Here is a 27522-nt window from a genome sequence, read left to right as displayed (position 1 = left end):
TTTTCTACAGGTGGTTTGTCAAGTGCACTCACATTTGAGACGCACTCAGAATTAATAATAATGATTTGGGCTTGGGGGTGGCGCAGTGGGTAGCGCTGTCGCCTCCCAGCAAGAAGGTCGCTGGTTCGTGCCTCGGCTGGGTCAGTTGGCATTTCTGTGTGGAGTTTGCATGTTCTCCCCGTGTTGCGTGGGTTTCCTCCGGGTGCTCCGGTTTCCCCCACAGTCCAAAGACATGCGGTACAGGTGAATTGGGTAGGCTAAATTCTCCGTAGTGTATGAGTGTGAATGGATGTTTCCCAGAGATGGGTTGCAGCTGGAAGGGCATCCGCTGCGTAAAACATGTGCTGTAAAACATATGCTGGATAAGTTGTCGGTTCATTCTGCTGTGGCAACCCCAGATTAATAAAGGGACTAAGCTGACAAGAAAAGGAATGAATAAATGAATGACGTTGGCTCGATGTTGGATTTCAGTCACTTTCCAACACAACCTAAAATCAACCAAATATCAACATCATTTCATATTGTTATTGGAGGTCAAATTAACATTGTCCTCAGACACTGGTGACCTAAATCTAACCTAACATTAATGTCTCACTCTTGCGTGTCTGCTGAGTTGCAACTGTTGCACATTCAACTCCTGGTGCGGATCAGCAAGAGGGTTGTCTGGCTATATGAAATAAGAATGCAACACAAAACAGACATCTAAACCTAAAACAGGACATGGATTTGTAGATTTATACTTACAAATGCTTAAGCATATCTAGTTCAATATAAAATAAACATTATAACATGTATGTAATCAAACAGGGTTCAACACTGAGGATTTTTTATACGGGTCCGATCGGGCCATTGGTTGAGATTCTTACTTGCCCTGCCAAAATTTTCATTGGCCCCACCAAAAAAAACCTAAAAAGTTAATAGCTATTTCTTGGCCACATATTTTAAATAATGGCAAAATTATGCCTGTGAATCTAGAATTTAAACATTTTAAATATGTTAATAAATTTATAATGAGCCAAATTCAAGATATTATGCAAATGAAAGAGCAGTATGAAAAATGTGCAGGTATTTTAAGGCAATTCTAAATAATTTTTATAAAAACGGCTTGCCAAACTGACAACTGTTTTTTTTTTTTTGTTCTTTCTTTTCAGGTCCTTAATTTTGTACCAATGTAATTGTCTGCTTCTAAGACTTTAGAAACAGACGTTTTCATTTAGCCTCATTGGCCCCTTTCACACAGTGATACCGGTAAATTTCTGGAAAATTTCCGGAACGACTTTACCGGTATATTCAAAAAAGCGCTGTTCACACAGGCGAGGACGTTACGGAAATTTTCTGGAAAAGAGCATTCACACATCCACTCCAAAATACCGGTAAATTCTGACATCATTCACCACAAATGAGCTTTAAACGGCTGCGCTTGTATTTGTAAACATTTGACTAAATTACAAACTCTGTGGATGATCAATATTGTGAACAACTTTCGCAGGATCACTTTCGCATGTTGAGATGTTCATAATATGTGCGTGTGCAGGCGCTCACAGGCGCACGCAAAGCTTGAAGGTAAACAAACAGCGGCTTATCATAAGCATCTCATCGATGATTATTTACACAGTTGGCATTAAGAAGAACATATAAACGTGATCTGACTAACTTCTAGCAGCTAAATGTGTCTGGAAAAATATTCAAAGGCTTTTATCCTCACATTCCGCGCGGACGTGAATGCGTCTGACTGTTGTGATTGGCTAAAGCAGACGTCTCACGTCAACACGTTCTAGACGTGCTCACGCTTATTACGGGAATCTTCCTTCTGCATTCACACAGCGCAGCATTCCGGCAAATTGCCGGTAATGTTACAACTTCTCTTTCCGGAAAATAGCCAGAACGAATTTACCGGTATTTTCAAAAAGGACCTGTTCACACATACAACCTTTGTATGTGTGAAAGGGGAAAGGTCTGTATGTGTGAAAGGGGCTATTGTTTAATTTTGTCACCATGTTGCCATCTTTTCGCTGTAATGGTTGTTACCAGGTTGCAAAAAAAAAAAAAAAAAAACGTGCTCATCGATAGGGGCCAGTAACAATCCTGACTACTGTCCCGAGTGTCTTTCACGCTGGCCCCGGGCCACCGGGCAGTCCTTATTGTTGAGCCCTGCATAGAGCTATTGGCATTGTACTAAATGCGTTCTCTTTTTTTTGGACAAGACAAAAAGAATGAAGGTAACCACCTGAGTGCGAACCCATCCTTATGACTTTCAGTGTGTCTAAATGTGGCCATTAAAGTTGGTCATGAGCACTGGATGCACTCTGACATCTAATAGATTATGTGTGGGTTTGCTACATTGCCGTTTATACTTGCTAAGTTTGATGTAAAAAGGGACTAAGTTCTAACTAAACCTTGTGTTTGGCCATTGAATTTAATTAAAGTGTAACTTTATGAATTAACTAACAATTTATTTATTCAAGCCTCTTGCGTAATGCTTGGACTAAAATAGATTGACTGAACTGCTTCAGTAAGCTCATGTTTTATCAGTTCTTTAGACATCTGCTTTATGGTAATGTTGACATTTACACTGGTTTACCTTTTAAAGGAGAGAACATTAAGTGAATAAATTACCTTTTTCCCCCTCTCTCTACATAAACCTGACCTAAACTGCTCTGCAGTGTGTATTCAGCTGTGTTGCACATGTAAAAATAAATCAATTATAATATATAAATGTCATGATGCTCTTTGCGTCAGTATTTATTTATTGATCCTATTTTCAAGAACAGTTTTCGAATGTTATTTATGTGTAAATATGTTCGTCTCTTGTGGCTGCCTGCACTCAGATTTCATAGCGACCCTCTTATTAGTCAATTTTGCAGGAACACTCAGCGAGACGCTTAAGTACAGCTGAAGAACCGTGTTGGGTGAGTGGGGGAAGCAAGAAAAGGATGTAAATAGCAACATCCGTTTTAATCGCACTGCATGTTTTATCAAGAATGAACACCTTGATTTTTGTATGCTTTCTCACAACACGTCCAGTAATGCCGAGTTCAGACTGCACGACTTTCAAAGTAGTCGTGTCACAGATGTTTTCACACTGCATGACTCTTTGGGCTAGCGTTTTGTCGCTGCTGTGTTTACAGGATCAGTGACAGTGTTAGTGTTAGGATCAGTGACAGGAGGTTTCACACTTCATGACTTTACAATAGGAGGAATCACCGCCAACCTTGTCTCGGTCCACAAACTATGGCTGCTAGGTACTGCATTTGAATTTAAACGTACTACTCAGCCGTTAGAAAAGTACGTTCTTGACAGTATGAATGTGATAAGTATGAATGGAATTCGGACGTACTACATTCGCCATTTTGTCATGGTCAAGTGACCTACCTGCGTCAGTTGCGTCGATTCTCTTCCATTCATGAATTCTCTCGCCGGGCATCATGGGATAGCATAGCGTGCATGGGATGCACACTTTAGAATCTCGCCGGAAGTAGTAAGTCATCCGGGTATTTCTCGCGTACTGATTTTCGAATTCTATGAATTCGGACATACTACTCGGCTCGCATACTGATTTTAGCGTTCTGTATGGTATGGAAGTATGTGGTTTCGGACGCAGCCTATAGCCTCATTCACACAGTGATACCGGTAAATATCTGGGAAATTTCCGGAACGACTTTACCGGTATATTCAAAAAAGCGCTGTTCACACAGGCGAGACGCTGATCTGGGATCAGTTTATCGTATGGAGCGCGTCTGTCAGTCAGCGCTTATACATGCATTTTCAGAGGTAGCATATGAAAGGCGACGATTGACGCACAGTAATGTAAAGAAAGTGGGGTAGAATGGTAAAATACGGGAGAATTTCAGCAAAAACGGGAGGGTTTACGTGAGTGAAGTGAACAGGAAGTGTTTGTGGAGAAACAGTTTTCTGACATTAATGAAAGCAAAACATCTTTGCAAGGGAACGCAAAACTTTGCGAGGGAACGCAAAAACTTAGAAACATATTTTTTCCTACCACCCATTTTTTTCTTTCACCCATTTTTTTTTACCCAGCCAATTTTTTCTACTCCACTACCTCCCTTCCGGGATTCCGTAGAGGACTCCTGGGGTCCGTTCTTCGTACGTGGATTACTCAGTTAGCTGGATTTGGATATTGACGATTTGACACGATCCAGGATCGTTTCGTTCTTCAAAGCTGATCCGAGAGATGTTGTCATAGCAACAGTTCTGCTAGGTCAAACCTGATCGGGAGCAGGTTCAATTCATATAAACAGGATTAGATCGGCTCAGTTCAAGCAAAGATAATACAGAAAGTATGTTCTGAATTCTGATATTTTCTTACAGTAGTAGTTATATACACTTGGGAAAATGGACCATATTTTTTAACTATATATATAAAGTTATAGTCATTAATAAAAATAAATAAAGTTATACATATTAATAAAACTTATGCAATCTGCACCCTCGAAATGAAAGTACAAAGACTGCCACCTGGTGGTGCAAAGAGAAAACTTATTGATATGAACTTTTTAGATCGCTTTAGTACAAATTGTGTACAATAGAAATGCAGAATATGTGACTTTTTTTTAAAGCAATAATACATTTATGCAGTCATAAACATGTGTTGATAGTTAATATGCCGGTGATTTGATGCTGCACAAAAGTTGCAGACGCCTTTACCAATATCAAAATGCTTTTGTAAACAACCAGTTATTCTTTACACCGATTAAAAAACGGCTACTATAATAAAGAAAATATTTTCTAAATGTGGAACTAAATACACTGATTTGCATTGAAATACATGATGAATACTCTTGACACATGAAAGTGTAAAGCCTGCAGCTCACAACAAATGTGGAAAGTTATTGCGTGTCATATTTAACAAGCCGTTTACTTCTAATTTGATGTAATTTTGCTCACATGGATAATTGAATATTAATCAGATGATGTCATTACGCTGCTGTGCCGTCAGCCAATCGCTGCATAGCTAATCATGATTGATCGATAGATCTGTCCTTCACAACACACGCAGCGATCTCAGATCAGTTTATCCAGACATTCTAATCTGATTCGCGAACTCGTTTAAAGAACCAAATTAGCGAGAGATCAGTTATCAAGATTAAAAGATCCAGGATCTGCCAAATAATCTTACATCATTTAAGCAAGGTACTAAGAACGGACCCCTGAGTTATAGTCGACAAACAATAAGTAACTTGCTTGATAATTTTCACCGGGCTTGTGTGCGAAAAACACAGATGTGTTTGAATCAGGTTGGGATTAAAATCACAAAATACATCTGTGAAGCACAAACCTACCTGGCCTCCTCTGGGAAAACCAGCTCTGTCTGAATGGCTACGGCTGGCTTTTTAATTGGATTTTGTAGTTGACATATACGCATCGAGACGTGCATGTACGCTATTGTGCGTTTCTGTGAGAGTGTCTTCAGTAAATACTGAGCAAATCCCTGCACCGCTTAACCTCTACCACGACGGACTCTTAACCAATTAGCCAGCTGCCATTGTCGTCCCAGCAGTGTGTATATGCAGCATGCGGAAATGTTTGTCTATATACTCGATTCGTCTTGTGATGTATATTGCCAGCTGTGATTTCTTGATCAGTCAAATCTAATAATTGAGATTTTTGACTTAATAAAGTATAAAGGTTTAGACTAGTTTAAGCATCGATATCGCACAGTGCAAATTATCAATAGCCACATTGCAGGATCTTGAATTAAAGTTAACCAGGAGCTACAGAACACGTGTGATTTGTTAAGTTTAACCATAACAGAGTATAACCTTTTCATGTGCATGTGTTTTTATGGCCTTTAACCGAGCATTTCAAGAGAGTTTCACATATTTTTTTGTAAAATTTGGGCACAAAAAATGATCATGTTGGATATAAACTGCAATATCAGATTTTTCCAATATTGTGCAGCCCTACCCAGGAGAAAAAAAATATATAATTAAATGCAACTAAAATACATAATATATTTTTAGTGCATTGTTATTTTTTTTGTGTTGAATAAAAGTTTGATGGTTTTACACTATAAATATACTAATTAAAAGTATGTTTATACTTCAGTAAGACTTTAGTACACTTAACAAAAGTATACTAAATACCAGTAATACTTAAATACATTTTTTGTGTACTACAATAAAGTACACTACAGAAAAAACATCCAGAAGAGTTGTATTAGTGTGTTTTTCAAAAGTGTGCTTTAAACATTAGTTGATTTTTATTAAAATGTTACTAATACTAATCCTAAATTTAAAATAAGCCAATATATAAAAATCTATTAGTAATGTATTGTAGTAGAAGTACATTTTCCCAAAAGTTGTACTTAAGTACACTTAATGTGAATGGAATATTATTAATAATACTTAAATTGATTTTGAGTGTGGTAATTTTAAGTTTATATTAAACTGACTTTAATAAAAATCTATTAGTAATGTATTGTAGCAGAAGTACATTTTCCCAAAATGTCTTTACATTTCATATATGTGCTGTAATGTTGCATCTTATTTATATTTTTGTGTTCTCAGTTTTTGCTAAGTTTTTGTTCCATAAGGTATTTTTGGAGTTGTGGTTTATTGCACAAAAAGATTAAAGTGTTTTGATGAAGCACAGATGCTGTTTTCTTTGTACACACAGTATACCTTCAAAATATATTCTTTAAATAAATGTTTAGTATGTTAAAAGCACATTTTAGATCAGCTTCATTTTGTCTCATAATAGCACAGTTGAGTACACTTAGATGTACTTAAGTTTATCTTAAAATGTACTCAATACTAATTTTTAGTACATTAAGTACAAAATTAGTTTGGGAAAATAGAGCACTTTTAATAAAGTATTTAGCACACTTTTTTTTTACAATTTGAATATTCTTTTAATATATTACTATTATACTGTAATTTAGTCATAAATATATTTAAAGGTTTAAAAGTAGGGTTTAAGTGTATTTCTAGTTGTAACTAAATATATTTTTAAAAATACAGATATAGTATGTTAAAAGCACATTTTAGTTCGATTTCAGGGAGTCTCAAAATAGCACAGTTGAGTACACTTAGATGGTATTAAGTTTATCTTAGCATATACTTAATACTATCTTTTAGTACTTTAAGTACAAAATTAGTGTGCGAAAATAGAGCACTTTTAGTACAAAAAAGTGTAATAAGTATACTTCAATAAGTGAATTTTAGTGCACTTTTTTCACCTGGGTAGTTCAGACTTCTGCAGGATCTGGGTAGTTCAGAACTTCTACAGGATCTGCCCACCATAATAAGGGATAATCCCCCAACCCCCCACCCTTAATTAATTTGGAGCTGTTTCATTGTAAATAAACCGTTAAATGGTGAGTAATACGTTTTTACATTATTATTAACGAAAGAAAAATAAATATATACATTAGCAACAAATACACTAGCAAACAGTTCAGCTTATTAAATTTAATAGCTATTACAATGAAATAGAATTAAGCTATCAACCTCATTAGCCGTTTCTCCACTGTATAACTCACACATTCTGATTAAAGAGCAACGGATGAATCTCTCATTCATTAAGATTTTTTAAATTACATTAAATAAGAGGTGTCACTTTAAAAATGCACACATCCAACATTATAATGAAAGCATTCGACTGCTTTTCTTACTGTTTAGGTTCATTTTAGATGAAGTTAGTTGTGTTTGGAAAAAAAAACACCAAGATCGACACCCTGATATGTTATTAATATTAATTATGTGTGTACGTCTGTTTAAACACGCACACAAAATTTAGACTTTCTCTCCGCTTCAAAACGCATGCACAGAATCCGTTTGGGAAACAGCATCTGTTTATCACTATGGAGCACGTCAGCTGACAGTCATGGACCACTATATGACTGTTTTGAGGATTGTATAGGATGGGCGACGGCACCTGTAATCAAAAGGAAATGAAATCGCGCCATTTTAAATATTTATTTATAAGTGTTTTCATTCCTAAACAAAGCGAAAGCACAGAAGACTCACGTTTTTAGAGCAAGGGGCGACCCCTGGTGGTTTGGCGGTATGGGTTGCGTATAGGAAGGCTCGGCTGTTCAGAGAAAGACTGAAAATACGGGATAGATACGGGAATATACCTTTACGGGATGATAGAGTGATAGAACAGTAAAATACGGGAGAATCCCGGGAAAAATAGGAGGGTTGACAGGTATGCTGAAGCAGCTGATATTCATTTACACTAATGAAGGGCAGAGAGTTGCTGAAGAACTACTGAGAGATTTCAGCTGCTGTCTGGGCCTTCACTGCCTTTCTACACCTCCCATTCTTCATGTGTTCAATACGTTCCCCTACATCCTTTCATTTTCATTCATTCAATCATTTTCTTGTCGGCTTAGTCCCTTTATTAATCCATGGTCCCCACAGCGGAATGAACCGCCAACTTATCCAGCAAGTTTTTACGCAGCGGATGCCCTTCCAGCCGCAACCCATCTCTGGGAAACAGCCACACACACATTCACACACGCTCTCATAAACTACGGACGATTTAGCCAACCCAATTCACCTGTACCACATGTCTTTGGACTGTGGGGGAAACCCGAGCACCCGGAGGAAACCCACGCGAAGGCAGGGAGAACATGCAAACTCCACACAGAAACGCCAACTGAGCCAAGGTTCGACCCAGCGACCTTCTTGCTGTGAGGCGAACGTGCTACCCACTGCGCCACTGCCTCGCCGATCATTTCATTTTACTACATATAACTTAATTTGTAAACTAATCAGATTTGTTTTCTTTGCATATATGGATTTTTTGGGTTGTTACCAACACTGGGGGAAAATTTCAAGTCAACTGCACCTTTAGAAATATGTTTCCTGAGAAAAATGGTGACGTGTTCAATATTTATTTCCCCTGCTATATTGTAGATTTAAAAAATAAATACCCTTTAGAGGAATGAAAGGCACCTCATGGAGCCCTCAATCTCCCCAAAAAAGGTGTTTTATTTTTAGGAGTGTATGATATTATGAGATGAATGAGCGTTTGTGGTCTCAAGAACACCGTACCCTCTTTCACTGAACTGCCTGCGGTGAGGTCTAAAAATACACACACCTGCATATACCTCATCGTTCTGTGCATTATGTATAAATCCTGTAATTTTGCCTGCTGTAGATTGTTCCGTAATAGCCAATCCACATAATTGAATTCCCTGAGCATGTCGAATCTATTTCTATGCTCAGGGTGGTTATTGCTTGATATTCGGGCGATAAGTCTTACCGCCTTTTCCTCATGCATTCCATTAGTGGGATTTGTATTCTAGCCGGTGTAATATTTCCCTTTATGTAAGGTTGATGGAAGCCGCAACCCCCTCGAGAGCACATTTCCCCTCAAAGCCTTTCAGAAATTCACTTTTATTCTGGCGTTTGTTGAGTTTTAATTTTCTCTGTCTGTCAGATTTTATTATGGGCCTTTTATTCATTCACTTCAACTTCTGCTGATTATTCCAACTGTTTAAGCGAACACTTTTCTTTGGCTTTGTGAGCACTGTATTATAAAGATCTTTTTTCCTCATGAAGCTGTGATCGCGTCGAACATTTATTTCAGCTTTGATAAATAAACGTTTATGGGTTTGCTCTGAAATGCCTCCAAAAGAGTCGTTTTTTGGTTTGATAAATCAGAGAAATCCATATAGGTAAGCTTAAGACTAAACTTTTTCTCTTTTAGGTAAGTTCGAATTATCAAATGTGCTTCTGTTCTGCTTAATAGCAGAATAATGAGAGAGATATTTTTTTTGAGAAATTGTTATTACTTTTCTTGAAAGTCAAGTTTACATACAATAAGGTTATTCTGCCTCTGAAAAAGCTCAGATGATGGTGTCAAGGTTTTGGAAGTTTCTGATTGGCTAATTGACAACATTTGAGTTAATTGGAGGTACAACTGTAGAACAGTATTTAAGGAAAACCTCAAACACACTGCTTCCTTGTGTGACAACATGGGAAAATCAACAGGCCAGAATCAACAAAAAAGCCAGATTACAGTCTGCTAAATGACACTGGGAAAAAAAGAGTATTTTTGGAGACATGTCCTGTGGTCTGATGGAACTAAGATTGAACTGTTTGGCCATGATGACCAATGGCTGTTTTGCTGCAGGAGGGACTGGTCCACTTCACAGCATAGATGGCATCATGAAGAAAGAACATCATGTAGAAATACTGAAGCAACATCTCAAGACATCAGCCAGGAAATTAAAACTTGGCCAAAAATGGGTCTTCCAAACAGACCATGACCCTAAGCATTCTGCCAAATTAGTTCAAATGTGCTTTAAGGACAACAGAGTGAATGTTTTGGAGTGGCTATCACAAAGCCCTGGGGTGCGTTCTTCGTACCTCGCTTAAATGATCTAAGATGATTTGGCAGATCCTGGATCTTTTAATCTTGATAACTGATCTCTCGCTAATTTGGTTCTCCAAACAAGTTCGCGAATCAGATTAGAATATCTGGATGAACTGATCTGAGATCGCTGCATGTGTTGTGAAGGACAGATCTATCGATCCTCGAAATCATGATCAGCAATGCAACGATTGGCTGACGGCACAGCAGCATAATGACATCATCTGATTAATATTCAATTATCCATGTGAGCAAAATTACATCAAATTAGCAGTAAACGGCTTGTTAAATATGACACGCAGTAACCTTCCACATTTGTTGTGAGCTGCAGGCTTTACACTTTCATTTGTCAAGACAAGAGTATTCATCATGTATTTCAATGCAAATCAATGTATTTAGTTCCACATTTAGAAAAGATTTTCTTTATTATAGTAACCGTTTTTTAATCTGTGTAAAGAATAACTGGTTGTTTACAAAAGTGTTTTTATATTGGTAAAGGCGTCTGCAACTTTTGTGATGCATCACTGGCGTATTAACTGTCAACACATGTTTATGACTGCATAAATGTATTATTGCTTTAAAAAAAGTCACATATTCTGCATTTCTATTATACACAATTTGTACTAAAGCGATCTAAAAAGTTCATATCAATAAGTTTTCTCTTTGCACCACCAGGTGGCAGTCTTTGTATTTTCATTTCGAGGGTGCAGATACGTTTTATTAATATGTATAACTTTATTTATTTTATTAATGACTATAACTTTAAATATATAGTTAAATAATATTTACTATTTTCCCAAGTGTATATAACTTTTACTGTAAGAAAATATCAGAACTCGGTACATACTTTCTGTATTATCTTTGCTTGAACTGAGCCGATCTAGTCCTGTTTATATGAATTGAACCTGCTCCCGATCAGGTTTGACCTAGCAGATCTGTTGCTTTGACAACAACTCTCAGATCAGCTTTGAAGAACGAAACAATCCTGGATCGTGTCAAATCGTCAATATCCAAATCCAGCTAACTGAGTAATCCACGTACGAAGAACGGACCCCTGATGTCAATTCTATAGAAAGTTTGTGGGCAGAGTTGAAAAATCTTGTGCGAGCAAGACGGCCTACAAATCTGACTCAGTTACACCAATTTTGTCAGGAGGAATGGGCCAAAATTCCTGCAAACTTTTGTGAGAAGTTTGTGGAAGGATACCCAAAACATTGCCCAAAGTTATACAGTTTAAAAGCAAAGCTAAAAAAAAATACCAAGGAAATGTGTGTAAACTTTTGACTGTCTAGAAATTAATAAAAAAATTCTCAAAACAAATTTCTGTCATTATTCTGGCATTTAGCAAATGTAAATCATTTAGGTAATCCTAACGGACATAAAATGGTAAACATTTAGTATAATTTACCACCAGACATTTTAAAAAATAGTTATGTTCCTTTTTTAAAGTGTATGTAAAATTCTGGTTTTAACTGTAAAAGCTGATACTGAATTAATTTGGTGTAAAAACAATTGTCAATTTGAGCAGCACAATGACTCAGTGGTTAGGATTGTCGCCTCACAGCAAGAACATCACTAGTTTGAGTCTTGGCTGGGTCAGTTGGCATTTCTGTGTGGAGTTTGCACATTCTCCCCGTGTTTGTGTGGGTTTCCTCCGGCTGCTCTGGTTTCCCCCACAGCCCAAACACATGCGCTATAGGGGAACTGAATTAATGCCATTATTTGCACAATAATTCTGATTGTTTTTTCTTTTCTTCATCCTTGATTGCACGGTTCTGTTTCCTCCGTGGTCGTCAGGAAAATTCCCTCATGTGTCATGGCAGCAATTACTCCCTGTAACGTCTCCTTTAGAGTGATTTGCAGAGATAATGAATACGCAGGGGTCTGTGCCGAACCCACTCCTCACAGTCAGGCCTCCCTTAGGAAGCACCACTGGTTCATCCATATTTTATATATGAATATAGTCATTATCATCACTGGCTGACTGTCTGTCTCCACGTTTGCTATCTGGTTATATGACACCAATTTAAAGGCGCTCGTCGTCAGCTTTTGATGGTGAAATTGCAGTGCTCGCCCATGTGATGGTGCAATTACAGTATGAGCAGTGTTTTTACACACTGATGATGGACGAATAAATATAAAACGAGAATAGATGAGTAACACAGAAGTCTCCTGGGGTCCGTTCTTCGTACGTGGATTACTCAGTTAGCTGGATTTGGATATTGACGATTTGACATGATCCAGGATCGTTTCGTTCTTCAAAGCTGATCCGAGAGTTGTTGTCATGGCAACAGTTCTGCTTGGTCAAACCTGATCAGGAGCAGGTTCAATTCATATAAACAGGATTAGATCGGCTCAGTTCAAGCAAAGATAATACAGAAAGTATGTTCTGAATTCTGATATTTTCTTACAGTAGTAGTTATATACACTTTGGAAAATGGTACATATTTTTTAACTATATATATATAAAGTTATAGTCATTAATAAAATAAATAAAGTTATACATATTAATAAAACTTATGCAATCTGCACCCTCAATGAAAGTACAAAGACTGCCACCTGGTGGTGCAAAGAGAAAACTTATTGATATGAACTTTTTAGATCGCTTTAGTACAAATTGTGTACAATAGAAATGCAGAATATGTGACTTTTTTAAAGCAATAATACATTTCAGCAGTCATAAACATGTGTTGACAGTTAATATGCCGGTGATTTGATGCTTCACAAAAGTTGCAGACGCCTTTACCAATATGAAAACGCTTTTGTAAACAACCAGTTATTCTTTACACCGATTAAAAAACGGCTACTATAATAAAGAAAATCTTTTCTAAATGTGGAACTAAATACACTGATTTGCATTGAAATACATGATGAATACTCTTGACACATGAAAGTGTAAAGCCTGCAGCTCACAACAAATGTGGAAGGTTATTGCGTGTCATATTTAACAAGCCGTTTACTGCTAATTTGATGTAATTTTGCTCACATGGATAATTGAATATTAATCAGATGATGTCATTACGCTGCTGTGCCGTCAGCCAATCGTTGCATTGCTGATCATGATTTCGAGGATCGATAGATCTGTCCTTCACAACACACGCAGCGATCTCAGATCAGTTCATCCAGACATTCTAATCTGATTCGCGAACTTGTTTGAAGACCCAAATTAGCGAGAGATCAGTTATCAAGATTAAAAGATCCGGGATCTGCCAAATCATCTTAGATCATTTAAGCGAGGTACGAAGAACAGACCCCTGGAGTAGAGCTGCACAATATATGGCTAAATTATTGATATCGAGATGCTGTATATCACATTATATGTATGGCATTCATGTGATGAATCACATTTATTCATTTATATATTATAGTCATTTGGTTGTTCAAACGAGGCCTTACTATCTCTATCCTCGTCTCCCCAGTAGTTTCTAAACCGTGGTACAAGGCAGAATGGATCCATGCTTTCATGTTGTTGACGCCAAATTCTGACCCGACCATCCTAATGTCACAGCAAATCAAGACTCATTAGACCAGGCAACGTTTCTCCAATCTTCTATTTTGGTGAGCCTGTGTGAATTGTAGCCTCAGTTTCCTGTTCTTAGCTGACAGGAGCGGCACCCGGTGTGGTCTTCTGCTGCTGTAGCCCATCCGCCTCAAGGTTGGATGCATGCTCTCCTGCAGAGTGCTTAATTAAGTTACTGTTGCCTTTCTATCATTTGGAACCAGTCTGGCCATTCTCCTCTGACCTCTGGCATCAACAAGGCATTTGTGCCCATAGATCTGCCGCTCACTGGATATTTCCTCTTTTTCAGATCTATAAACCCTACAGATGGTTGTGCGTGAAAATCCCAGTAGATCAGCAGTTTCTGAAATACTCAGACCAGCCCGTCTGGCAACGATGCCACATTCAAAGTCACTTAAATCACCTTTCTTCCCCATTCTGATGCTCAGTTTACTGCAGCAGATCGTCCTGACCATGTCTACATGCCTAAATGCATTGAGTTGCGGCCATGTGATTGGCTAATTCAAAATTTGCGCTAACGAGCAGTTAAAAAATATATAATTTTTCAAGGGAAATATCCTAAGAAATGCTCAACACAGGCTTATTGGGTAAATGTGCCCAGGGCTACATTTTTGAGAATCGAGAAATATGAGCTCGCAGATACACATGGCTGCATTCTGTGTGCAAATAAATGCTATGGGATACGTTAGCTTCTCTAACGTATCACAAGACATTGAGATTAGCAGAAATGCACATTGGCCTCTGATGGATTTACGTGAAATTACATGTATGAGAAAATGTGCTGCACAACCAAGGGTACATATTTCTCAGTTCCCATAAATGTAGCCCTGGGCACATGTCTCCAATGAGCCTGGGTTGACAAAATCGCATATTTTCCCAGTATCATGCAGCACTATTCTGAAGTGTGTTAAACTGTGCTATGGGTTAACAGTCATTTTCAGGTTGGCGTTCGTCCACCTACAGACCTGCCGTCGTTTCTGATGGACTGACGAGCTGGAAATCACTTCGTGAGTCACTGGAGCTGGAGGAAGAAACGCTCGGCTCATAACAGACTCTATGATTAAAAGCCTCATTAGAGTGGATGTGGTCTCGTTTCAGTCGAGGATTGATTGCGGGGATTGTCTGTCATGAACAAGCCGTTTGAAACCCATTTAACTTCTCTAATATGATGTGATTTCAAGTGAGACAGTGCAAGTGGAGGCAAAGTCTCTTGGGTTTCCTGAGTCTGGCGTGTGCTTTGAGTCAAAGCCACTTGCTTTATATTATCAGTAGGGCTGTGCGATATTAAAGGAAAATGCATTATGTGCAGTATATAGAGCATGCTAAATAATGCGAAATTTACTATACAGTGACCCCTCGTTGTGATGCGGTTCACCTTTTGCTGCCTTGCAGTTTGGCTGATTTGTTTTAGTTCAATTTGACATGTTTTTTTTTTACCGCGCTTTGATTGGCTGTAGACAATTGTCAGTCAATCTCAGTGTCTCCTGTACAGTAGAGAATGTGTTTAGCTTGCCAAATTAGCATTTAATTGTCGATCGCTGTCAATTTGAGTTTCTACAATGATGCAAAAAGGCTTGTAAATGTCCGCAGCAAGACCATCGTAAAGTTCATCCGCTGCGTAAAAACTTGCTGGTTAAGTTGGCGGTTCATTCCGCTGTGGCGACCCCGGATTAATAAAGGGACTAAGCCGACAAGAAAATGAATGAATAAAACAAACAAAGGTGACGCAGTGGCGCAGTAGGTAGTGCTGTCGCCTCACAGCAAGAAGGTCACTGGGTCGCTGGTTCGAGCCTCGGCTCAGTTGGCGTTTCTGTGTGGAGTTTGCATGTTCTCCCTGCGTTCGCGTGGGTTTCCTTCGGGTGCTCCGGTTTCCCCCACAGTCCAAAGACATGCGGTACAGGTGAACTGGGTAGGCTAAATTGTCCGTAGTCGTGTATGAGTGTGTGTGTGGATGTTTCCCAGAGATGGGTTGCAGCTGGAAGGGCATCTGCTGCGTAAAAATGTGCTGGATAAGTTGACGGTTCATTCCGCTGTGGCGACCATGGATTAATAAAGGGACTAAGCCGACAAGAAAATGAATGAATGAAAACAAACAAGTAAACAAACTGAACAAAAGACATTACTACACACACACACACACAAACACACACACACACACACACACACACACACACACACACACACATACACACACTCACTATACAGACCCTAATAATATCATTTATCCATGTTCCATTTTGAGCCACAGTATATTAATACATTTTCTTCTATTTATGTACCTTTTTTTATAAATTAAAACCTTTTTAATCAACCAGCAACGTAATGGAGTTGCTAAATAAACTCGATTCTGAAAAGAGGATTTCAAAATGCATCTATTTATTTTTATTTTTTTGGATTTGTGGTTTTTGATTCAGATAAAACACAACTTTTTCTTTAAAAAATAAGTAATTATTATAGTAATTTTATTATTATTATTATTATTATTATTATTATTCATTCATTCATTGTCTTGTCGGCTTAGTCCCTTTATTAATCTGGGGTTGCCACAGCAGAATGAACTGCCAACTTATCCAGCACGTTTTTACGCAGCGGATGCCCTTCCAGCTGCAACCCATCTCTAGGAAACATCCACACATGCATTCACACACACACACTAATACACTACGGACAATATATCCTACCCAATTCACCTGTACCACATGTCTTTGGACTGTGGGGGAAACCGGAGCACCTGGAGGAAACCCATACGAAGCCAGGGAGAACATGCAAACTCCACTCAGAAACGCCAACTGAGCCGAGGATCGAACCAGCGACCTTCTTGCTGTGAGGCGACAGCACTACCTACTGCGCCACTCAGGGGCGGACTGGCCATCTGGCAATTCTGGCAAATGCCAGAAGGGCCGGACCAACTTTTAAATGTGGGCCGGTCAGTTTTTAAAAAAAATATGTATTGTTTTTAAGTGCAGACAGCTTTTATCTCATGCTAGATGTGATATTATGATGATGATAATAAAAATAATAATAATAAATGTTAAGCATTTGGCCCAATCGGCAACTGCCACCTGGTTTCAAGATGGGCCGACCCAATCCAAGGTTACCCGGACATAATCAAAATCTGGCAAGAATGTCATATTATTTCACCATCTGTACACCAAAATAAATAGTGAATGTGCATGTCCGTGGGCGGGGCTGTGTCAGTGTGGTAATGTGGGCAGTGCCAGGGCTGAATTTTTGTCCCAGTCCGCCCCTGGCGCCACTGCTTCGCCCTATTATTATTATTATTATTATTATTATTATTATTATTATTATTATTATCATTATTACTACATATCTCTATCAAGTCAGAAAAATCTCCTGTTGTGCTTTTTTGCCGGCACCCTTTTACCAGTCAAACCCTGAGTGGAAACACAAGCTAACCCCTATGAGATTTGCCTCGGATAGATTGAAAATTCACTGAATATTCGGAAGGGATTGAAATATGAAGATACAGAGTCTAGCAAAGCCTGTTGTTTGGCTTCTTTTCCCCCCTAAAAAGACTCTTTTATTTCCCAGGAGTGTGAAAGAAGTGAATAAAGGAAGTGACAGTGCAGGACGTGCGATATTGCATCAGTCGGAGAAAAAGAGAGAGAGGTTATGTCGAGGTAATTGTGTGTGTGTTTTTTTATGAAGCTGCTTGTCTGACTGTTGGTTGAGGCTGCAGGTCTTGCTATTGTTCTGCTGAACGCATTTGAAAGTGTCTAATTCGAAGTGGTTGGAATATTCCCCTAGTATAATAGAAATGCGGTTAGCGGCTTATATTTTACAGCGCAACACTTACAAATATCCCTAAATCAGCAGATTTTTGTATTTTGTGATCATTGTTTTTATTTATTGTTTCCTCCTGTATATTTCCGCATTTGAATTGCATTGTGGGAGCTTGATCTTTCTTCAGACAATTTTTATTCTTGAAAAGTTTGAAAAAGTGGCTCTTATTGACATTTTTAATAGATGAAATGGGCAAATATCTCACTCATAGCTGTGCGATTAGGCTGTATATTGATATGGCTGTATATGATATGCAGCCATATCGATATACAGCCTTATCGCACTGCTATGAGTGTGATATTGCTTTATGGTTGTATATTGCTTTTATGGTTGCAACGGTTGTATAAAGTCATATTTTGTCTGGGCTGTATATTATGCTACAAAAAGCTTGTAATAAATTTCGCAGGACATTGTATTTTAATTTACAGACTTCTTACTCTCTATATTATTTCTTATAATATTTCAAGCTACTAAAATGTTAAGATGTTTAAATGCTGCATTTTAGTGACATTTAAGCACTAATCTTTGCTGAAATAGCTTGTCGGATGGTGATTATAACTACACTTTTTGATGCAACAAAAATATAATTATTCATTTATTTTCCTTCGGCTTAGTTCCTTTTTTATCATTGGTCACCACAGCAGAATGAACCGACAACTATTCAAGCATATGTTTCATGCAACAAATGCCCTTCCATCCACAACACATTACTGGAAAACACCCATACACACTCATACAATACGGACAATTTAGATAATCCAATTCACCTATAGCGCATGCGTTTTGAGCACCTGGAGGAAACCCACGCCAACACACGAGAACAACATGCAAACTCCACGCAGAAACACCAACTGACCCGGGACTCGAACCAGCAATCTTTTTGCTGTGAGGTGACAGTGCTAACCACTGAGCCATCGTGTCGCCCTTACATTCACATTGTAAGAGCCTCATTGTTTCTCTGCGCATGCTTGAGCCTCTCGTAGTGACTTTTGAAACTCAGAATAACCCCGGGTAGACGAGTGCTCTAATTGGCTCAGTGATGGAAACGGGTTTATGAGCTACAGCTGTAACAGGAATTAGGGAAGCAAGAAGCCGGTGAACTTTGAACTTTAACTGTCTTAACCTTTAGCCCTGATTAAATCTGTGATACAATTAACTAGTCAATGGATTCAGCGCGTCAGCTGCTGGACTGTAGAAAGGTTAGGACTGTGAATAAATGGTGGGATACAAAAGTAGATGTTATATATTAATCGATATTATATATACAGTTGAAGTCAGAATTATTAGCCCCCCTGAATTATTTGCCCCCTGTATATTTCATTTTCTAATTTCTGTTTAACGGAAGGAAGATTTTTCAACATTTCTAAGCATGATAGTTTTAATAACTCCTTTCTAATAACTGATTTCTTTTATCTTTGCTATGACAGTAATATTTTACTAAATATTTTTCAAGATATTAGTAATCAGCTTAAAGTAACTTATAAATGCTTAACTAGGTTAATTAGTTATTGTTTAAAAGTGGTTTATTCTGTAGAAAATCAAAAACAAATATTGCTTAAGGGCTAATAATATTGACCTTAAAATGGTTTTTAAAAATTAAAAAATCGGCTTTTATTCTAGCTAAAATAAAACAAATAAGCCTTCTCCAGAAGAAAAAATATTATAGGAAAAATTGTGAAAAATTCCTTGCCCTGTTAAACATAATTTGGAAAATATTTAAAAAAGAAAAAAAAATCAAAGGGGGGCGAATAATTCTAATTGCAACTAATATATATATATATTTATACAACAGTTCTGTCTGGTTCTCAAATCTGAGTGGCTGATAGCCGTGCGATATTCTGCAATATCAGAACTCCTACAGCCTCTTTACCCTTTGTGTATTACTCCGCCCACATACAGCCAGCAAAAAGCATTATCACTCGCATGCACAGCTGATGTGATAATGCAGAGCTGTAGCAGCATATTTGGCTTACTACACTCTAAAAAATAACTCAAGAGGTCTGTTACCACTACAAAGTTTGATACACTATTGTAACTTAAAAATCTAAAATGCTGATTAGATTAAAACTTTTAAGCAGCCAGAATAACTTTATTAAGTTTTCAAAACAGGTAAATATTGAAAATTACATCAATTAAAAAATGCGGCTAATTTAAAGGTAAATATATCTGTCAGGTACTTTAAAACAATATTTAACTTGTAGCAGCAAAATTGGGTTGATGACTTAATTTTTACACACCAATGGAGTTGTTTTGTATTTTTAAGTCCACACACTGATGTTTTTTGTTGTTTTTTACACTGATAATATGGGACAGAACATTTTTTTGTTTTGTAAAAAAAAAAAAAAAAAAAAAAAAAGGAAACCTGTGAAAAAATTACCGGAAAACAAAAATGTTGTTGTTAAATGTATTTCTTACAAGCATAAACAGTAATTTCAAAAAAAAAAAAAAAAAAAAAAACTCAACAATTTTAGCTGCTTAATTTATTTGAGGTTCTAAACTTGAAAACATGCATGTAATTAAGTACATAACACTGGATTTGTTTCCATTTTTAAAATTTTTTTATTTAAAATAATTTTTTATTTAAAAAACTTATTTTGAGTTTTTTGCTATGTGAAAATGCCTCTGATTGAGGAGGAAAAGATTTGGCTATAACATAATAAAGTTTGTTGTCTGAGCCTCATTTTGTTAGATGTTGTCGTAACTTGAATATAATAATGCAAACTGTTGTGTTCATTTTTGTTTTGTCTTGTCTAAAAAATATTTTTAGAGTGTATGCTACTGTACTTCAATACTGCTCATTATGGTGGTACTTGGAGAGACAATGTTTTATTGAGGTGGTACTTGGTGAAAAAAGCTTGAGAACCACTGGTCTATACACTTTAGCCGACCAGGTCGACTGACTGACTGACCCCCAGACTGACTGACAGTTTCATTGATCACTAAAATATCATTGACTTGGATTTAACTTGCTTCGATTTAGAAATGAAAATAGCAAAATAGCTTACAGTAGGTGTAGCTGAGCTACTTTCGCCAAGTAGCTTTTAGCTTAGCTTGCTACATTTCCCAGGGGGTAGCTTTTAGTGTAGTTAAGCTACATTTTAGGTAGAGTAGCTAGCATGGCTCACTACAATTTTCTAGTAGCTTGCCTAACACTGATAGCTGTATCATTTGGGAATCATACAGAACGCCTCAAAGCTAACAAAGATGGACCAAAAGCCACAAATCAGATTGGGATTTCATAAGCGCGAGTATAGAGATCTTCATTCATCCTTGCTGAGTATTTTTATGAACCCATCCAGCTTGACGCTCTAACTTTCGTAGCCTCGGGCCAGTGTCACACCAGCTTCATCCACAAAGACAAAAGCATTTTAAATGAGGAAAGTCCCTTTGGAAGCCATAAACAAAAGAAGCGCAGTAAAGTCTGTGCCGCACGGCTGGGTGGACATTAATAGTGGCCTTTTTAAGGCAAAGGGTCCAGATTGAAGGATGCTTTTGTGCAGCTCTGGCATTCTGTCATCGTCTTCACGGCTGGTTTTCGCTCTCTCTCTCTTTTTTTTTGGTCAGCGCGTTGGCATTTGGAGTGGGTGTCGGAGTTGACAGCCTAAACATTGAGGGAAAAGTGGGATGGATTGGGCTGCTCAGACATGGAGAGAAGGAGGAGGGAAGCAGATGAGTGGCATTTCAGACCTCTAGAAAAGAAGGGAGGCCTTTGAAACGGATGAGGAATTATAAAGGATTCATTTGAAACAGACACTGATGTCAGACGCTCATAACTACATGACAAATGATGTAATTTCTCTGTAAGAGCGATGGAGAAAGAATCAGTGCATTGAACAGTCAGTCAGACTCTGCTTCCCGTGCTGGAGAGTTCCTGCAAGGTGAAAGTCCAAGAGTGTCAAACTTATAAAAGCAAAGTATAGAATATTGCTTTAGGAATCATATGTAATTAATTAATTAATTAATGTAAATGCACATTTAACAACTTATTTTATACCTTTTTATTTGATAATACACATCTTTAAAACTCAAGTAAGTAATCTAAACATGGTATTTCATTGCAGAATTGATAAAAAAAAATTTATGAAAAAAACTTCATAATATTTAATAACAATAATAATAATAATAATAAATAATTATAATAATAATAAATTAATAGTAGTAAAAACAACAACAATAATAATAATAATAATAATAATAATAAAAATAATAATGACAATAATAACAATAATTATAATATTAAATTAATAATAATAAAAACACCAACAACAAAAATAATAATAATAAAGATGATGATAATAGTAAAAATAATAATAAAATATAATTAAACAAATAATAATAAAAATAATAATAATAATAATACATTAATAGTTATAAAAACAACAACAATAATAATAATAAAAATAATAATAATAAAAAAAGAATAAAAATTATATATATTTTTAAAATTTGTATAGCACTTTTCCTACATACATGCAACTCAAAGTGCTTCACAAACAAACAAGTATGTCCATCCCTTTATGACCACAGTGTCTAATTAAACTAGGTAAACCTTTAAATGCCACTTTAATCTGTATAGAAGTTCATTCATTAATTTTCTTGTCGGATTAGTCCCTTTATTAATCCGGGGTCGCCACAGCGGAATGAACCGCCAACTTATCCAGCAAGTTTTTACGCAGCGGATGCCCTTCCAGCCGCAAGCCATCTCTGGGAAACATCCACACACACACTCACACACACACACACTCATACACTACGGACAATTTATCCTACCCAATTCACCTGTACCGCATGTGTTTGGACTGTGGGGGAAACCGGAGCACCCGGAGGAAACCCCACGCGAAGGCAGGGAGAACATGCAAACTCCACACAGAAACGCCAACTGAGCCGAGGTTCGAACCAGCAACCTTCTTGCTGTGAGGCGACAGCACTACCTACTGCGCCACTGCCTCGCCCCTGTATAGAAGTGTCTTGAAAAAATATCTAGTCAAATATTATTTACTGTCATCATGGCAAAGATAAAAAAAATCTGCTCTCCGTTAAGGAGGAACTGTAATTTACAGTATTGTGTTGATTTTCATAATTAATTTGATGACCAACCCTTAAAACTGATTGGAAAAGCTGGAAAAACACACAATTTTGGAGGGGAAAGATTGAAAGAGATTGTGTTTGAGAGATGAAAGGTGCCTGAGCAGACTCTCTGTGCTCTCTGATAAGCCCAGACTGCATGTGGTTGTGCAGACGGAGCGGATCAATGCCTCTTTCTAACCTTAATAGCGAGGTGACTCATGTTTTTGGACTCTCTTTATTGCAGACCCACAGAATCTGCCCGGAGAACTCCACACTTTTACACAGGAACACATTACTCACACATTGAGCTGATTTCTCGAAAGCTTTGGCTAATTGGGACTGTGTCTGAAAGTGCAATGTTTAGTTCTCTTGTTATAGTAAATACATCTGAGGTATATGATATGATATAATATAATATAGGGCGGCACGGTGGCTCAGTGGTTAGGACCTGTGCCTCACAGCAAGAAGGTGTCTGGTTCAAGTCCCGGCTGGGTCAGTTAGCATTTCTGTGTGGAGTTTGCATGTTCTCCCCGTGTTGGCGTGGGTTTCCTTGGGTGCTTTCCCTACAGTCCCAACACATGTGGTATAGGTGAATTGGATGATCTAAATTGGCTGTTGTGTGTGTGTGTGTGTGTGTGTGAGTGAGTGAATGAATGTGTATGGGTGTTTCCCAGAACTGCGTTGAGTTTTACATCCCCTGTGTAAAACATATGCTGTAATGGTTGGCGGTTCATTCCGCTGTGGCGACCCCAGATAATAATGGGATTGTTAGCTGTGTGTGTGTCGTGCTGGTGGCAGGAGTGTGTTCTGGTTTGGCGGTGAATGACTCAGTGTGTTTTATCACACAACAGAGACAGACTCAGCAGTGTCTAACTGTTACTGTAACACTCCTATTATCACACACACACACACACACATGCATACACACTCACATACACATTCACATACACAGACATACACTCTTTCACATACACACACACACACACACATGCATGCATACACACATGCATGCACACATACTCATAGCATAGACACACGCAGTCAAATACACACATGCGCACACACGTACACCTACATGCACACACTCACTCTCTCTCTCTCACACACACACACACGCACATATAAACTCACACACAGACACATACACAGTCTCTCACACACACGCACATGCATACACATTCACACACACAGACATACACTCTCTCACACACACACACACTCATAGCATAGACACACGCAGTCACATACACACATGCGCACACACACATACATGCACATACTCTCTCTCTCACACACACACAAACACGCACATATAAACTCACACACACACACATACACAGTCTCTCACACACACGCACATGCATACACACTCATATACACAGACATACACTCTCTCACGCACACATACTCATAGCATAGACACACACATTCACATACACACATGTTCGCACACACGTACACATACATGCACACACGCACACACTCACTCTCCCTTACACACCCACACATATACTCACTCGCACACAAACACTCACACGCACACATGTATACACACATGCACGGGCTCACACACATGCAGACACACACATACATAGACACATACACACTGTTTCTCACACGCGCACACACATACACGGACACATACACACACATGCATGCACACACACACACATATGTATAGATACTCATAGAATACACACTTACACCTACATGCACACACTCACTCTCTCTCTCTCTTACACACACACACACACACACACGCACAAATAAACTCACACACAGACACATACACAATCTCTCACACACACGCACATGCATACACATTCACACACACAGACATACACTCTCTCACACACACACACACTCATAGCATAGACACACGCAGTCACATACACACATGCGCACACTCTTACACATACATGCACATACTCTCTCTCTCTCACACACACAAACACGCACATATAAACTCACACACACACACACATACACAGTCTCTCACACACACGCACATGCATACACACTCATATACACAGACATACACTCTCTCACGCACACATACTCATAGCATAGACACACACATTCACATACACACATGTTCGCACACACGTACACATACATGCACACACGCACACACTCACTCTCTCTTACACACCCACACATATACTCACTCGCACACAAACACTCACACGCACACATGTATACACACATGCACGGGCTCACACACATGCAGACACACACATACATAGACACATACACACTGTTTCTCACACGCGCACACACATACACGGACACATACACACACATGCATGCACACACACACACATATGTATAGATACTCATAGAATACACACTTACACCTACATGCACACACTCACTCTCTCTCTCTCTCACACACACACACACGCACGCACAAATAAACTCACACACAGACACATACACAATCTCTCACACACACGCACATGCATACACATTCACTCACACAGACATACACTCTCTCACACACACACACACACTCATAGCATAGACACACGCAGTCACATACACACATGCGCACACACTTACACATACATGCACATACTCTCTCTCTCTCACACACACAAACACGCACATATAAACTCACACACACACACATACACAGTCTCTCACACACACGCACATGCATACACACTCATATACACAGACATACACTCTCTCTCACACACACACACGCACACATACTCCTAGCATAGACACACACATTCACATACACACATGTTCGCACACACGTACACATACTGTACATGCACACACGCACACACTCACTCTCTCTTACACACCCACACATATACTCACTCGCACACAAACACTCACACGCACACATGTATACACACATGCACGGGCTCACACACATGCAGACACACACATACATAGACACATACACACTGTTTTTCACACGCGCACACACATACACGGACACATGCACACACACACATATGTATATATACTCATAGAATACACACATACACATGTATACACACGCTCACACTCACATACATAAACTTAAACACTCACTCATTTGCACACGCAAATGCATACACACGCGTGCACAGTCGCATTCAGATGCATACACACACATACACATACAGACACATACACACTGTTTCTCACACACAGACACACACACATGCATGTACACACACATATGCATGCATACTCATAGCATACACACACGCACTCTCTCTGTCTCTCTCTCTCTCTCTCTCTCTCTCTCTCTCTCTCTCTCAAGCACGCACACACACACACACACACACACACTCTCTGCCCAATGCTGCATATTGCTGCAGTGCGTTAGCAGAACTGAATGCTGTCATTTTTGGGTTATTAGCATTATTGGCTGGCTGGAACAAAGTGTGTGTGTGTGTGTGTGTGTGTGTGTGTGTGTGTGTGTGTGTGTGTGAGAGCAATGAGATTAATCGCAGACAAACTATTACCAGCATTAACATGAGGACCCCATCTAATTGTCTGAAAGGCTTCGGGCCAGATCTGATGATGGAAGCTCTCTGTTATTGCTTTGTCACGTCTTTCTGAACGCGCTACGCAGCCTGCAGAGTAAAGCCACGCTTTTTATTCCTTTGCAACACGTGCGATTCAAATTTTTAGTACATTTAAAGTCTAGAAGGGAGGATACTTGGACATGCATACATAAATACAGGGTCACACTTTATTTTGATGGTCCGCTTGTTGAGTTTAAGTTGCATTGCAACTAATTCTCATTAGAGAGTGTTGGGGTTAGGGTTAGTGTAAGTTGACATGTACGTGCAAAGTTTCCTATAGTCAGTTAATTGTCTGTTGAATGTCTGTATCAGCAGACAGTCTACTAATACTCAAATGGACCATGGAAATAAAGTGTTATCAAATATGACATTATTTTTGTGACACTGTTCAACAATAATTGCTGTTTTTACATTACTGTGAGGAGTAGGTTTAGGTTTGGGCTAGGGGTAGGCCAAAATGTAATGGGTACACTGCAATAATGCTTTTCTTACATAGATTTTTTGTCTTGTTTCTAGTCTAAATATCTAAAAACTCTTAAATCAAGCAACATTTTCTAGAGAAGCAAAACATTCTGTCTTGTTTTAAGATATAATATGCCAAAATTAAGTCAGTTTTTCCTTAAAACAAGTTAAATAATCTGCCAACGGGGTAAGCAAAATCATCTTATGTCAAAAGGAATAACAAGATTATTTTGCTCACCTCATTGGCAGATTATTTTGCTTGTTTTAAGGAAAAACTCACTTAATATTGGCATATTATTTATGAAAACAAGACGGTGTTTTGCTTGCCTAGAAAACGCTTCTTGATATATATTTTTTTTAGATATTTAAACTAGAAACAAGACAAAAAATATAAGTACGAAAAGCATTTTATGGCAGAATAATTTAATAAGTAGTCTAAAAATTCTGCATCTGGAGCTTTATCCCTTCCTTCTTGCAACAAGCCAAAAAAATGCACATTGAATATAATTTTCACAGTATTTCCTATAAATTATCTTCTGCAGAAAGGCTTATTTCTTTTAGTTTGGCTGGAATTAAAGCAGTAAAAATGAAAACAATTAAGGGTCGATATTATTAGCCCCCTTTAAGACATGATCTTTTCGATTGAGCAAAAGAACTAACCAATGTCATCCAATAACCTGCCTAATTAACACAATAGCCTACAGTAGTTAAGCCTTTAAATGGCACTTTAATACTTGTATCTTGCGAAATACGTTTAAAAATAGTATTTACTGTCATCATGGCAAACACAAA

General features: G+C 38.2%; 1 protein-coding gene across 7 annotated transcripts in view; it reads left to right on the top strand.

The window, feature by feature from the left end:
• tanc2b (tetratricopeptide repeat, ankyrin repeat and coiled-coil containing 2b) overlaps positions 1–27522 on the top strand; it is a 258482-nt gene that overhangs the window by 13807 nt on the left and 217153 nt on the right. For 3 of the 7 annotated variants that reach the window (XM_073918054.1, XM_073918052.1, XM_073918049.1), the window contains exon 1: positions 13764–13902. The exons of the other annotated variants lie outside the window; for them this stretch is intronic. The gene's annotated coding sequence lies outside the window, so the exon portion shown is untranslated. Of the gene's footprint in view, positions 1–13763; positions 13903–27522 lie in introns of those variants that run through there. 7 annotated transcript variants of the gene reach the window in all.

Source organism: Danio rerio, chromosome 12 (genome assembly GCF_049306965.1).
Source record: "Danio rerio strain Tuebingen ecotype United States chromosome 12, GRCz12tu, whole genome shotgun sequence".
Lineage (NCBI taxonomy): Eukaryota > Metazoa > Chordata > Actinopteri > Cypriniformes > Danionidae > Danio > Danio rerio.
The sequence above is the reverse complement of the archived record's forward strand: the minus strand, read 5'-3'. Positions and strand labels throughout refer to the sequence as shown.